A 15,474-nucleotide genomic window follows, 5' to 3' on the forward strand; every position below is an offset into this window, starting at 1 on the left:
GGGGGGGGGGGGGGGGGGGGGGGGGGGGGGGGGCGGGGGGGGCAGATGGCAATGGAGCCCTAAGGGTGCGGGCCAGGGTGCAATGGAGCAGAAGTGGGCAGGTTGTAGCGGAGCATCGGGAGTTACAGTGGCGTGGAGGGGGAGGCAGGTTGCAATGAAGAAGTGGGGAGGGGCTTCGTTGGGGACAGGATCAGGCAGCGCCCGAGCTCTGGATGGGGGGGGGATTGAACTCGGGCCAGATTGCAGTGGGTGGAGGTGAGACTTGCACTGGGAGTGGGGGAGGGGGCTGTGCTGGGGAGTGGGGGAGGAGGCAGGTTGCAATGAGGGTGTAACTGAGGCGGCAGGACGGATTGCGCGCAAGCATCGGGGGGTTCGCTCCGGATAGGACGCAGGGAGGGGGGGGGGGGGGGTTCCCCGGGGGCTGAGGGTGCAGCCGAGTCCCGGGGGGGTTGCACCGGGGAAGGAGTCGATTGCATCGGGCAGGGGAGGCTCCGGGGCGCTCGCTCTGGCAGGCTCGGGAAGGATGCGCTGGGGACAGCCAGACGCTGGATACAAAGGGAGGGGAGGCTCCGCTGGGGACCCGGCCGTGGCGGGGGGGGGGGAGGAGGAGGCGGCAGCCGGGCTCGCGCCGATCGGGGCGCTGAAGATGCGCCGCTGGTGCAACCGGCCATTGCGCTGGCTGGGGTGGGGAGCTGCATCCTTGGCAGGCGTTGCACTTGGGTACCAGGGAGGAGGCTGCTGCCAAGGAGCTCCTCCCAGCTCCCTGACTGCTACAGGCGATGCTGCTGGGAGAGGTTGCCATGCCTCAGGTCTGTGGAGAAGTCCCACGAGGGAAACCCCTCCTCGCCTCCCCCGCCCCCCAGTCCTGAGGATCTCCCCATTGCTTCTCCCTGCTGCCCCGCTCTCCTCCCTCTCTGCACAGCGAAGCAGCCTCCCCCCTCCAGCAACAGCCCTCCTCCAGCCCAGGATGTGCATAGCCCAGCCTGTCCCCCACGTTCCAGCTTCCACGCACAGGCGCCAGCGCCCGGCTTTGCTCCCCAGCCTGTGGGCATCCTGCCCCCTTCTGTTGACTCGGCGCCTCTTCCCCTGGGCACCAAACATCCTGCTCAGCTTACCTGCTGCCTTGTGAGCTCCGCTGCCCGCCGTGCTCTGGTTGTGTGGACATGTTGCCCCCCATGGCGATGCCTTTCCCGTGTCTAATGCCTCTTATGGCTGGTGGCCTGCCCCTGCTCGGCAGGACTGCACCCTCATAGGGCACCCTGGCTTGTTGCGTGTGTCCCATTGTGTTCCCCGCACCTCCTTGCAGGCTGTGCCTTATGGGCAGAGGTGATGTTAGCCCACTGGAGGCCTTAAACAGGAATATTTTGGGGGTCCTGGCCCCTTTTACCGTTCACCCGCCCCCTAAAAAAATTAATTGCATTATTTCCATGAACCAAAAAATACAGCAGCCCGGCACATGGCCACACACTTGTTTGGTCCGCATTAAAAGAGAGGAACAGTATTTTGGGGGTAATGCTAAATCGGGGCTGCCTGGGGCCCTGAGCAATTGCTTAATCTGCTTAAACCTAGTGCCACCACTGCTCCTGGGTCCCATTGTGGCATCACGTAGCTCATGCCATCATGTGCACAAGTAGGTCTCCTTCTCCTGTGTGATTTTTCTACCCCCTCCCAAGCATGTATTGTCACTGCCACAGACCACAGCTTTCCTTCCGTCACGTAGACACCAAGCCTGGTCTCCATTTCTCCTCTCCCCAGAGGCATTGTAAATGACCTGTACGTTTTGCTGATCAGAGGGTGGCTTCAAAAAATCATGGTACGCGCCCAGGCACCTGAAGTGGGGGGGGTGTGTGTGAGAAAAATCCCTTCTTAGAGGAGATTTTGGGGTGATATTCCTCCCCAATGGGTAGTTTAATAATATGTGGTATCTGGTGTATTTCAAAAGGAGGGGGAATTGTTCCTCTGAAGTACCTTTATAAGCCACAAATGGCTTAGCCGTGTCCAGGAAAAGGGAACGAATCACATAAGAGATGGAGAAATAACCCTGACGTCTCACTTCGGTGTAGATGCTGCTTAACTTGGGGGCTGGAGCAGTAAACGTTTTGAAAAGCATAAACTCTCGATGTGAAACCAAGTCACTTGTTCGCCTTTTAACAGAGGGGCTGCTGCTGTGTGTCCCCTGCCTTTTACCCCTGTAAGCAGCGTCCGAAGAGCCTCGTTTCCTCCGCTCGTTTGGAACGGTCGCCCTCGCTCATCGCCGCTCCGTGTGACTTGTAGGACCCTCCCTAGTTGTATCATTTCTTATCGGCACGCTCGGTGGAAACCGCCACCATCTTTCCTGTTATCTTTTTAGTTACGTTGTGTGGCCACCTCCTAAATCACCATACGGTTCATCGTGCTGCCCGAGGGCTGGGGTGGGAACATGGATCCCTCCCTCCAGCCTTCCTGAAAACTGCTCGCTGGGTGTGTTTGGATTGATTGCATTGTTCCCAAGGGGGCGTCCTGGGTCTCCGTTCAGCTCGGTGGCTGCGTCTCCGGCTCTGGCTTTCCTTTTTTCGTTTGTTCTTGCTGTTTGGTTTCTCATTAAACCACAACTGGGGTTTCTTGCGATTGCACTTTTTACTTTCTCTGTGGTTTGGGTTTCATGTATTTATTTGGCATGGCTTAACTGAACAGGAAAGGGGACATGGCACAGGCTGAGAGGGGCCCCGGCTGAGCTTTGCGCTCTTTGGAATTGGGATTTGGTTATCTCCAGCCCTGAATAAGAGAGCTTAATCTGCTTCCCACTGACCCTTCCCTCTAGGCTGGCTCTGTGGAGATCAGCATTCTCTCCTTCAATCGGAGAAATAACCTACTGTTTGCTTGGTGTATTTTACCTGCTGCTGCACCTGTGCATAGGGTCTGAAAAGCCTCGGCTGGCAAGTTGGTTCATTCAGGCTGGCTGTCCGTGTAGCCAGCCTTCCACTGGATTTCCCTGGTGCTGAGTCGATGTGATTGCCAGACCTTCTAGCGTTTGGGCTTGGGGGGGGTGGTGGTCTTTGATTACCGTATATATTCTACTAAATAGTCAGTTTTATCCAAGCTGCATTCATGTTTCTGCTCCGGATCTGAGAGAGACCCGTGTGTGTGGCTTTTGAGTCATGTTTTTTAATCTCACGGAAATTGGGTGTGACACCAGCATCCCTGGGAGAGGCCTCCGGTTTTAGCCATACACTGTTAAAACACCTGATTGATTTGGGCAGCCCTTTTTGGGGGGGAAATGAGGCAAACGGTCAAATCTCTCCCCTATTAAGCACTTGCTGCTTCAGCCAAGGGGGTTATTAATGGGTTCTGGGAATCCAGGCTCTTTTTATATTCCTGGTTTTTAACAGGTGTGTGATGCTCTGTGTCAGTGCTTGCTCACTGCAAAGGTGTTTGAGATCTCAGATGGCTGTTAATAGAGAGAGAGTCTACAGTCCAATTGGGAGTCAGAAAAGGGGCACAGGCATTTGCATAGGGTCCATTAAAAAAGGTATTGTGCAGTGTGTGTGTGTGTATACACATACACACAAATCCGAGGCAAGTAAGTGCAACTGGTGACGCTCTTCTAGGATTACAGCCACCTGCAAGGTGGGATCTAACAGAATAAAATTAACAAAGGCTCAGAGTTACAGGTGCCCGAAGCCCAGGTTACAAAACCTGGATTTTTACAGTGTCATTTGGTATCGGAAACCCAGATTATAACAGTAGTGCAACTGTGCCTCTCCAAAGGGGTGGGTGGGTGACATACCATTCTGGAGGGAGACAGGCGACTGGTGACAATTACAATATCTCAGAGCCAAGTTGCAGCTTTGTAGTCTGAAGCTGCCCCCCCCACCCCTGGTAACAGGATTTCTACCTGCTGTGTCTAATGGTGCTCTAATCCTATGGAGGATTGGCATAATTAGGTGCAATGTGCAGAAAGGGGGCGGAGGGGGATGAGAAACCGCCTAGGAAAGTGAGGCAGTAGGCAGAGAGATGCTATGGCCTCGACTCGCAGCATCACGGGGAAATCATTGCGTCATCACGGGGAGATGATTCCACCCGTCTTCCCGCTTCACTTACTTCGAAAACTAACTTCTTCTTCTGACAGCAGAACCAATTCCTCTCTAGCTTCTTGTATTGAAGATTTAAGACTCCCCCCCCCCCCCCCGCCTCTCTTCATCAGCAATGCACTGCATGTCAATTGGCACTCCAGTGGCTCCCCTTTGTTTTTAGGTGCGTGGGTGGGGTGGCCGGGTGGGGGGAGCTGCTGGATGCAGCCAGATGATGAGTAAAACGATCTGGAGTTTTGAGGGGACTGAGTGGTAGGATATTGTCAGAACCAAATGGATTTATCACAGGATAAGGTCTCTGGGCCTGCCTCCGGTCGTACCTACTCTGCAGACGACATCGGTCTGTGGTGTTCAACTGGAAACGCCGATGGATTAAAAAATACCCTCTTCTCTGTCAGTTCCGCACAGAAGGATGGCTCTCAGGTGCGTCGTCTTGCTTTTGCATGTGACGGTGACTGGCTATGGGGAGGAGGGGAAGAGAGTATTAGGGTCGTGTCTTCTCGTTAAGGGAACCCCCCATATCCCTGGTGCTCAAGATCTTTTATTCCTTTGTGTGAGGTTGTTTGCCCTCTACATTATCCCCTGTCGGTCTGTTGTATTGTTACGTGCCGTATAGTTCTGGGGCTGAAGAAACCCCGATCTTTAAGGAAATAGTAATTGGCTTTTTTGGGGCCATGTGGGTGAGGGGGCAGAAGGTAATTGGCATCCAAGCATTCTGAGCTGCAAAGATGGCTGGGCGCAGCGAGCGGCATGACTTTCGAGCTAATGCCACATCCCAATCCATGGCCATCCTGGATCCTGCCAGCACAGGGTTTTTACCGGGCTGGGACCTCAGGCGTGTAGTGTAGTGAGTGTGTGCTCTCTCTGTAAGTGTTGGTGGGGAAGGGGAGAGCTGAGACCTCATCCATTAAGTGCTTTATCCCTTTTTCTTGGAATTGAAATTGAACCCTGTTAAGAGAATGCTCCGGCTTCCGTTGTGTTTGTGGTGGAGCAGCTGGGTGTGAGATGGAAGGTACGGTATGTATTAGAGAATCTCTTCTTTCCAATAAAAGTCTGGGGGCTGGGGTGGGAGCAGTAGCAGTTGATGAGTGAATAGATCTTCTTTTACCTCTGGGCTGCATATTGTCAGCCAAACCCTCGTATTTGGTTCCCTTCCTTAACGACAGCCTCCTTCTGGGAGGTGCAGTTGTCTCATTAGCCTCTGGAATCCTGGGCTCGGCCACTGACTCCCAGTGTGACTTTGAGCAAGTTGCTTCTGCCTTGCGCCAGATCTGTAAAGTGGGTGTATCCGAGCGATGCTACCACGGCCGAGAGGAGGGCTGACAATCAGTCCACGTTTCTGAAGTGCTCTGATCCTTGGATGAGAAGGGCAAAGTGAAATTATGGTTCTGCTTTTAGTGGTGCTTCTGGTGTCTTGGTTTGGAGGGGAATTGCCTCTGTCCCAGCCCCAGAAGACAGGACTATACAAAACCTCTGGTTTACTGTGGGGGGAAAAATGTAAGTTCTGATGACTCTTGGATCCCTGAAGCCTATTGTTACATCCGTGATGCCTGTGTCTTACCAATGCAGAGCAGAGGAATGTACTATAAACGAAGAGAAGTAAACCTAACGTGTTTGGGGGATAATTGACAATGCTTTAATGTTTTCAGCTTGGAGCAATTTTCTCCTGACTGCATTAAAGCACAATTTACAGAATCAATCAAAACCAATTGAAAATATTAGGATGTAGAGTCTGTGTGTTTGGCTTGGGGTTTTTTATTAGTTTTTTTTTTGTTTGGTTTTTTTTGCAGAGCCATCCAAGTATTCAGGGAGTGTAGCGTCTCCTGCTCTGCAAGGAACTGCTCTTGCTTTTAGTCGTTGGCGTTGCTGTTAGAATAATGGTATAAAACATTAACATGCAGCCATGCTTTGTTCCAAGGGCGATGAGGAACTAGGAACAAATGCTAAGAGAACCGGGGCAAGCATCTCTAAAAGGAAAATGGTTTTCATCAACCCTGCAGAGATGCTGCCTGCACTGTCTGGCTTCTGATCCTGGTTCTGTGTGTGTCCTTCCCTGCCTCCTCCCCCCCCCCCTGTGTTTTCAGCATGAGCGGTTTACATTTTCCACCAACAGCTGAATCCCTCCCCCCCCTTGGTTTAAAGCGGTTGCATCTGCCTTCCAATGGACTTGCCACTGCTGCTTGCCTAGCACTGGGCACTAAAAGCCTGTTTACCCTCCTTCCCTGGCTTCTGACTGCCTTCTCTTGCTAAGAGCTACAGCTGGGTTCCCCTCTCTGTGCCTGGCGAAGCTGAGCCCTCCAGGGAAGTGGGGTTGTCAGAGGAGTTGCAGCCTGCTGGCTAGCTGAATAGAAAGGAAGACTGCACTGTGTGTGTGTGTGTGTGTGTGTGTGTGTGTGTGTTGTTTTTTTAACTTTTCCAAAGGGAAAGGATAAAAGGCAGCATCTTCCCGTTGTGTCCCCTATGTCTAGAAATTATTGATGGGGCTTCCCAATGCCATTTCTCTCTCTTTTTACCCATCTTGCTTTGTGTGTGTGTGTGTGCTTTTTAATTTGCACTCGGAGCTGAAACAGTGGTAGAGCACAGCTCCAGCCTGACCCGCTTGCAAGATAAGCAGGGGGTGTCTGTGAAAAGTACCTCCAATGTCTTGGTGACGTTGTGCCCGTCCCTTTACCCTGAGGGCGATGAGCCCCCTGCAGAGTCTGACCCAAAAAACCCCACTGACATGGCAACTTTATCTTACCAAGGAGATGGTACCCGGCACAGTGTCTGGATTTGCATAGGCAGGGAGGGTTGAATCTTAAACACTGAGTCACATCAAATTTGAATATCATCCACCCCTGTTCGCAAAAGCCACGGGGTTGCTTGATTGTTCTGTAGGAGACATCCAGTGAAGGGCTGCTGACGGGATGCGGGTGGTAAAATGCTCTTTAATCCGGAGAAGAGGCTGGAGTGGGGTTTGATTTCTGAATGAAATACATGATCTTGATCTGTTAAGAGGTGGATTCTGTGCGTGTCACCGGGCCCGAACATTGAACTTTGGGTGCGTTGGGGGGGGATACCAGCTGCTCCCCCTGGCGTGATGCTGGCTGCGGTGCTGGGAGGCAGATGGATATGGAATGCCTTGGGGATGGTGGCTGCTACAAGCTGCGGGTTGCCATCAAGCATGGGACTGACCATCAGGTAGCCAATCAATCTAGCACTGCAGCAGCTGTGGCAACATTCGCCTTGAAGCCACACAAAGCAAAATGCTCTGGAGATGGAGTTAACAGGATTCGCTTCTTGTTTTTCATCCTCTGCTCTGAACCATGTTTCAGGAGCTTCAGGGGGAAACTGTAAAAACAGTCAATTTTTCATTTCTCAGAGGGTGCAAATTAACCAGTGACTCACGGTGCAGAACTCAGTGTCACACCTTGGAACCCACGTGGTGCATGTGCTGGGAGGTGGAATTCAATGGCTTGTACGTGTCTGTTCCTTCAGCTGAATACTTGACAAACTGAGCTCTGACTTGACCCTCCCTCTGCCCCCGTCCCCACTCCACCCCTTCCATGAGCCCCCGCCCCGTCTCTTCCCACCCCTGCCCCGCCCCCATTCCAACTCCTTCCCCAAATCCCCGCCCCGGCCCTGCCTCCTCCCCTGAGTGCGCCACGTTCCCGCTCCTCTCCCTCCCAGAGCGTGCTAATGCTGCCAAACAGCTGTTTGGCGGTGGCCGGGTGGGAAACGCTGGGAGGTAGGCGGAGGAGCGGGGACCCAGTGCACTCAGGGGAGGAGGTGGGGCAGGGGGTGCAGAGCACCCACTAATTTTTCCCCGTGGGTGCTCCAGCTCCGGATCACCCACGGAGTCAGTGCCTATGTTCAGTGCCTCTGTAGGCATATGCTCTGGATGCTTTGAGCTGGCAGGTGCTATAGAAATGACTGGCCACAAGGATAACCTTGTGTGTTTAATTCCATTTCCCTCCCCATCACCAGGAGACTGGGACTGTGAGAAGCAGATGCTGGCTCACTAAGCCCATGGGGGAGAGCTGTGGACTTGGTGACTTTAAAGCTAGGAGGTCTCTGGTCCCCCTGGACTGGTGGGGAGGGCGGAGGCTCTGGGAAATGAATCCTGGAGGAGGAGGAGCCTCCTGCGTTCAGCACTCTTGCAGGATTGATAGGCGAGAACATCAGCGTAGGATGTGAAAAGCCTCTGGGTGCAAACGCCTGGGAGGCAGGGCAGCCTTTCCGCTCTGAGCAGTGTGCTCCATCTCCTGCGGGGAGCGCTGCCCCATCCCACGCTGCCTCCTTCAGCTTTTCCACTTCCCACCCCCTCGCTTGCTTTCCCATCTCGTCACAGACCCACGTCTTTGGGCAGGTGCCCTGCCTGGGTGGTGTCCTCTTGTATCTGCTCTATTTAATATACTTCTGTGTGTAGTATCGAGCACCTTGCAGTCTTTAATGCTAGCACCCCCGTGAGGTGGGGCAGTGCTGTTAGCCCCATGTTACAGAGGACGAGCCGAAAGTTAAGTGACATTCCCAGAGTCACCTAGGAAGTCTGTGGCGGAGCTGGGAATCTAGCCTAGGTCTCAAGTCCTAGCTTAGCATTATAACCATCCTTAGTCTGCGTTCGGCACGACTCATTATTGCTTCTCTTTGTGCTGGGTGGGACCATACTAGCCAACCGCTCCTCTCCTTTTCCCGGTCCCTCGGGGGAGGCGGGGGGAGGTGTGTGCATGTCGAGGTGGTAGAGAAGATATTTTCCATTCTCTTTCCTTCCACCTGGGTGCTCCAATGCCATCCCTCCTCCCCAGCCTTATTGCCTGGAAGGGGGGATGAAGGCAGAGAAAGTGGGTGTCCACCTTTTTCCTTCCCCTGTTCAGATGCTGGATGTCCTCCAAGTACAGTGAATTCCAGTGCTCCGCGTTCGGAGAAGTGCTGGCTCAGGGTGGGAGGGAGAAGATGACTTTCTAGTTAGGGATCATTCTGATTACCTTCTTGTGAACCCCATGGAGGCTGCATCGAACCCCAAAGGGAGGATCGTTTTGTGCTTGGGGCCAAAATGATTGATTTTCTTGCAGCCTGTCTGGAGTGTGGTTGTGGGAAGCAATTGGTCATTCCCTGCTGGGCCCAAAACTACTTCTAGGTGTTCCTGGGACTAGGACGTAGCATTTTGCTTCCTGCATTTTCGCAGTGCCATTTGTTTGCAGTCGATATCCGGTGTTTTGCATGGGCTGCTGTCATATGTTCCTGTGTAGCTGCATGTGTACCTGCCTTGGAGGAGGGATGGTCTGGTGGCGAAAGCACAGGACCAGGAGCACTGGTTTTAATCACAACCTGCTTGTTGACTTGCTGTGTGACTTTGGGCATGTTGCTTGTTTTACCCCTGCTTCTACTTTCCTCATACGCCCCAAAATGGGCGTAACTTATTTACCCACGAGGTACCGGGGAGCTTTACTTACATTCGTGAAAGGCTTTGAGATCCTCGGATGAAATCCAAAGAGAAATGCAAGGTACTGCTGTAAATGTTTGCCTGGCTTCCAGGAGTGCCTTGATCCTAAACAGGAGGCTGAATGCCAGTCCCCTGCATTCATGTCTCCCTTTGCTGTTGCAATATAAGGCCTGGCTTGGGGTCAAGCTGTGATGTGTGAGCAACGACCACCCACCCCCCGGCCTGATTCTCAGTGCGTCTGGAAGTGGGTTGCCAAGCCTGCAGCCATTAGCTGGACGGGCACTGTTCCGAAACAGACCCGACTGGCGGTAATTACAAAAGGGGCCATATTTCAGATCAATTGCTGGATGGGAGAGAATTGCTGCTCCTGCCTAATTGATTATTGGAAGCTGTTAATTGTTCCCTGCCAGATTGATTTATTAACCAATGAGTTTGCTGGCACTTTCCTTTTTCCTGTGTGCAGCGCGGTCCCATATTTCACAAGGGGAAAGGCATACGTTTTTCTAGTGGAGTAATAGGTGCCTCGGATTGAAATAATACTCCTGCTTTGCTTTGCTAACCGACTCCAGTTAAGTGTCCTGGGAAGGAGACTGTGAGCAGGCCAGAATATGTGTGTGAAAAATCGACTTTATAGAACAGTTGCGTTTTAATCTTCACTATTAGGAGGAGGCAGGCGGAGTAGTGAGCACTGAGAAGCAGTGTGGTCAGTGGGTAGAGCAGGAGATTGACAGGACTGGCTCCTGGGTTGAACTTCCTGCTCTGCCAAAGGGGTGTCTGATTTAGAGGCTAGGGCAGGATGACCGGGAGTCAGGACTCCTGGGCTCTGTTCCCGACTGGCTTACTGTGAGAACTTCAGCAAGTCACTCGGCCTCTCTGGGTGTCGGTAAACCCATCTGTAAAATGGGGTTAACGCTTACCAGCCTTGCAGCGGTAGGGGTAAGTCTTAGCTAAGGTTTGTAAACCCCTTCTAAGATAATTCGGTGAGACTGCATTTCCCTAGCATCTATGTATTGATTATTTCTATTATTGGAGCCCCCGTCATGGACCAGGACCCCACTGTGCTAGGTGCTGTACAAACACAACAAAAAGACGGTCCCTGCTCCAAGGAACTTAAAATTTAACCATCTCAGTCCGGTACGGAAGAGTGGCTGAATGCAGCTTGTGTTCTAAAGGAGAAGGGGTTTGTTTTTTCTCTCAATGGCAACAAATAACATTCAGATGTGGTTTTTTTTTTTTTTAGGGGAAAATATCCCTTTCTTCATGTAGTGTGACGTGTCGCAGTGAAATGCACGCTTAATTCTGTTGTCTTTATCGTCACCTGGCTTAAAGAGATCTCAGATGTCCAGCTAGGCAGGTCATTAGAGCATCTGATACATTGTTATTGATTCAGGGCACTGTCCCAGGTCCCTGTTTAAAAGGTATTTAGGGAAAGGGATGGTTTAGGATTCATTGCTCCCCTCCCAGGTCTGTTCAGGAGGCTTGGCACAGACAGACTCAAATATCCCAAATCAGGTGCAAACTGGACCTTCTCCAAATCCAGTCTTAGGCTTGACGCGCAGAGTTAATCACCTAGTGGTGGTAAGACAACAAAGTCCAATTTTCCTGATTTGGCAGGTAATGATGAAGAATGGCCTAGTTCACTGCAGCATAATGCAGTGTTTGGTCCTACAGCCTACCGGGCTCGTGTGGCCTAACCCAACAGGGGCGCCCTGAAGCACTTGGACCAGGTGGCTTAAATAAACTAACAATTTGACACCACACAGCGGGCTGAGACGACGATAAGCGTGGGGTTAGCTATAGATGGGCATCTGGATGGGAATCCTTACGGTGCTAGCTTGTCTTGTGTCCCTTGTAGGTTCAACATTCTGAAAAAAATCTACCTAACCCGATGCAACTGTACAAGTTTGATCTAACTACTTTGCTTCCTATAAAGTAAATTTATATGGCTTCCACAGCTGTTCATCCACTATTCCATGCTGTTTGGGGACTGAGTGGGCAGGGAGCTGAAACATAGCTTGTCCACTGGAGTGATCTCCTGTGGCCCGCCACAGCATATGGATTGTATCCCGAACCTTCGTTTCTAATTAACACATAATTTTGTAGCAATTACAAGACTGCAGGGTAAGGTACAGTGAAGCCAGCCCTAACCACGTCCGCAATCCAGATCTGTGGCAGAGAGAGTTTATTCAGTTGCTGTTATGTAATTATTTACCCATGAATTTTGAGTCTAAAGAGTGTTACTAAACCTGATAGAACTTATAAATCTCTACGTGATTTAAAAACCAAAAAGCATTCCACAAATAACCATGGACCATGAGTTTGTGGAGGGAGAAGGTAGGGAGAACTCAAACATTCCCAGGCTGCATGGGAAGCCCAAATGCATCATGAGAAATCAAATAGTGAAAGTGATCATGCGCAGTTGTGAAATTGACCAGTCTAGTTTCACTGCCTAAGCAGAGTGAAAATGTAAAATATTGGTGAAAAGTGAATGAGTGTCAGATCCTTCCAGTTTTACTACTGAACCTTACTCCCTCCTGTCTGAGGATCTCAGTGCTTTGACTTTAATCTAGAGATTGTGATCTAATGCAGTGGTTCTCAACCAGGGGTCCGGGGCCCCTTGGGGGGCTGTGAACAGGTTTCGGGGGGTCCACCAAGCAGGGCCAGTGTTGGACTCGCTGGGGCCCAGAGCAGAAAGCCGAAACCTCGCCATGCGGGGTTGAAGCCCAGGCCCCTGAACTCTGCCAACTAGGGCTGAAGTAGAAGCCTGAGCAACGTAGCTTTGTGGGGCCCCCTGTGATGTGGGGTCCTGGGCAGTAGCCCTGTTTGCTGCTCCCTAATGCTGGCTCTGGCTTTTATATGTAGAAAAATGTTGTGGCACCGGTGGGCTGTGAAGTCTTTATAGCATGTTGCGCCGGGCTCAGAAAGAAAAAGGTTGAGACCCCCTGATCTAATGCATCACACGCTGGTCTAGACGTTTGGAAACTTGAGTTCTCTGCCCAGCTTTGCCAGTGGTCTGCTGTGTGACCCTGGGCAAATCACTTCTCTGTCTGCTCGTCCCCTACCACTCTGACTTCTGCTTAGAAAACATCAGCTCTGTGAGGCAGGCCCTGTCTCTTGCTGTCTGGGCAGTGCTAGCACAAGAGGGCCCTGATCTTGGTTGAGGTCTCTAGATATTACTGTAATATAAAGATAATTGTAAGAATCAATTACAACTTTAAAAAATTCTTTCATAAGTCCTGGAATTATACCCCACAAACAAGCGGGGTGTGTTACAAACCAGCTTCCTTTTCCCAGCTGAAGTGTAATGTTTTGTGGGGCCCACTACTTCAGACATGATCCTGGCTCTTCCCTTTCCTATCTGATTCTTTGGCAATGAGCCCTATATTCTGGACATGTACTCAGTGGCCAAGTGTGCGGATTGTTTTATAACTGAAGTGATTTTTGGTTTCTTTGACGGCACAACCTAGTAAACTGGAAACCTTGTCTTTTTATTTATTTATTTTCCGTCTCTCACCAGTCTTCCGGGTCTGTTCCAATCTGCTTCTCTCAGGCTTTCATTGCCCACTCCAGTGTCGTTCGCTCGGCTTACCAATTTATCTAACTTGGCGTCCATATTTGCAGTAGCTGCCTGGACTCGGTCTGATTATTTTTGGCTCTGCTCGTCTAGTCCTGCATGCCCTGTTCGCGAGTTCTCGCTAAGCCACTGCTGGATGGCAACAACCCAGCCTTGGGGATTCTAAAAGTAATTTTCTGTCTTTGTTGCCCTCTTGACGCTCCTGGATATGGTGGCTGTTGGGCCACATGATTTTCCTAAGCCTGTTGGCTTTGAGCTCCAGAACAGCTTTTAAATACCGAACGGTGGATTAACATTCAGAGCTCCCCTGGGGACATGTTTGGCTGGGGAACGGCACCCCTCAGGAGCCCGGGTGCTAGGTGGCATGCATTCAAATGTTGACCTAGAGCAAAGAGCTGTCAAACTGCTAAACAGAAGAATGGCCAGACTGGGTTAGACCAAAGGTCCATCTAGCCCAGTATCCCGTCTTCTGACCGCAGCCTATGCCAGGTGCTCCAGAGGGAATGAACAGAACAGGCTATCCCCTGCTGCCCACTCCCAGACTTTGGAGGAGAAGAGGATCACGTTCTATATTTAATGGTGGCCTGTGGACCAGGGTGTACTGTAGATTAACACTGCATACTCCCTGTCAGTAGGAGGTCTGCACAGAGGTTGGGGAGTCGGGGGAGAAACATGGTCCTCCTGTAGTAAGCAAATGTCTAGTTGGTTGTTCAGGGCCTTCTTGTTCCTCCAGCTGTGCTGTCCTTGTGGCTGGCTGGGCTCCTGGGTGTGGTTGGGTCCCCCACCCCGCAAGTTGTGGCCAGGATGCTTGCTGGAGTGAGTGGCGGCTGTCTTGCAGCGATTCCTTCTGGGGTCCTTCTCTCTTGATGGCGTCACTGTTTGTGGGACTGGCTGCAGTGTCTGCTGGGGCCCCTCAAAGCTCCCTCAAGCCGTTCTGGCCTTGCCCACATGGTTGGACCGTGGTAGTTTGGTGCCTACGTCTTGTATCAGCCGTGGCCTGGGGGAAGGGTCTGCTTGTCCTGCGCCTGCAGCTGGGTGAGGCCTAGTGGTAGCCTTGATCTAAATTTGACACCTAGGTGACTTGGTGAGGATGATGGGGTGTGTGTGTGTGTGTGTGTGTGTGTCAACCTGCCTCAAAGACACCCATGTCAAAGAATCTGCTCGCACCTAACAGCAGAGGTTGGATCATAGCTATGTTACCTAAATAGACCAGACCTTTATTTATTGGATACGAAGGCTAGAACTGCAGTGGAGGTTGGGAGAGGGGGGCACTGTCCAGACAGACAAGAGATACTTATTGTAGCAGGCGGGTTCCTCACCACACATAGTTGCCTCTGCAGAGTAGCTGTGTGGGAGTGGGGGGGGCGCTACTGGCAGAGAGGGGGTTCATGCTCTTAGCTGGATTTCCCCCTCCCCCCCCTCCATCCCCTCTTAATGTCAAATATTCAAGCATCTGAATGCTGATGAGCAGGTCCATTTAGATCTGATGGCTTCCTCTGAACTGCCCTGGAAGAGCTCTGCCAAAATCCAATTAATGACCATGTTAGAAACCATTTATTTTCCCTGGCAGCTTGTTTACAGAGGAATGGGACGGGTGACAAGGGGTTACTGGAGCCCAGCTGTTGGCTTTCAGAGGAGAGGCCCCTGCACTGAAGTGCTGGGATATGTGCCTCTCTTGAGGCTTGGAAGGCACATCAGTATGTACCTCCCTTCTGGATCCTGGCGATACCTTTGTGGTCCCTCTGCTAGGGATGTAATATCCTGCCTTTCAGCAGAATGCCCCTTGCCAGTCCCATTTTTCCATCCTTGACTACTGTGGTCTCACTCTTGTCTTGCTCCCCCCTGTCTGTTGAATCATTTGTCTTACACTTGGATTGTGAGCTCTTCAAGGCAGAGACCAACTTTGCTTGTACAGCTCCTAGCACAGTGAGGCTGGGGCCTCTGGGTGCTATTATGATGCAAATAACTAATAATACAGCCCGTTTCAGTTTTTTCCATGTCAGTGTTTGCAAGTGTAAAGATTGGGGTACATTAGAAAACTTGCCGTGGTTTAACTGAACAGGGTTTTTAATCAATTTAGCTAAACTGGACAAACCTCTAATGTAATGTAGATGCCCTTAGACTGGCTTAAGCTTTGGTTAAACCAGTTTAGTTTAGTTTAATTTGGTATCTTGCTAAACTGATTTACAGTGAGTGTTAAGCTGGTTTAAGGGCATCTACATTACGTTACAAGTTTTCACGGGTGTAAATAAACTGTAAATACCCGTTCTGGTAAACCCATTCAAGTCTTCTGATGTAAACCAGTCCTAAATAGTATGTCTCTCTCTCTCTCTCTCTCTCTCTCTCTCTCTCTCTCTCTCTCACACACACACACACACACACACACACACACACACACACACACACAC

The 15,474-nt window shown here is 51.3% G+C and overlaps 1 protein-coding gene across 1 annotated transcript in view; it reads left to right on the forward strand.

Annotated features, from left to right (window-relative positions):
* Positions 1-15,474, forward strand: part of PTPRS (protein tyrosine phosphatase receptor type S) — a 249,092-nt gene that overhangs the window by 826 nt on the left and 232,792 nt on the right. The window lies entirely within an intron of this gene.

The sequence above is a fragment of the Terrapene carolina genome, unplaced genomic scaffold, assembly GCF_002925995.2.
Source record: "Terrapene carolina triunguis isolate 2854851 unplaced genomic scaffold, T_m_triunguis-2.0 Scaffold194, whole genome shotgun sequence".
NCBI lineage: Eukaryota > Metazoa > Chordata > Testudines > Emydidae > Terrapene > Terrapene triunguis.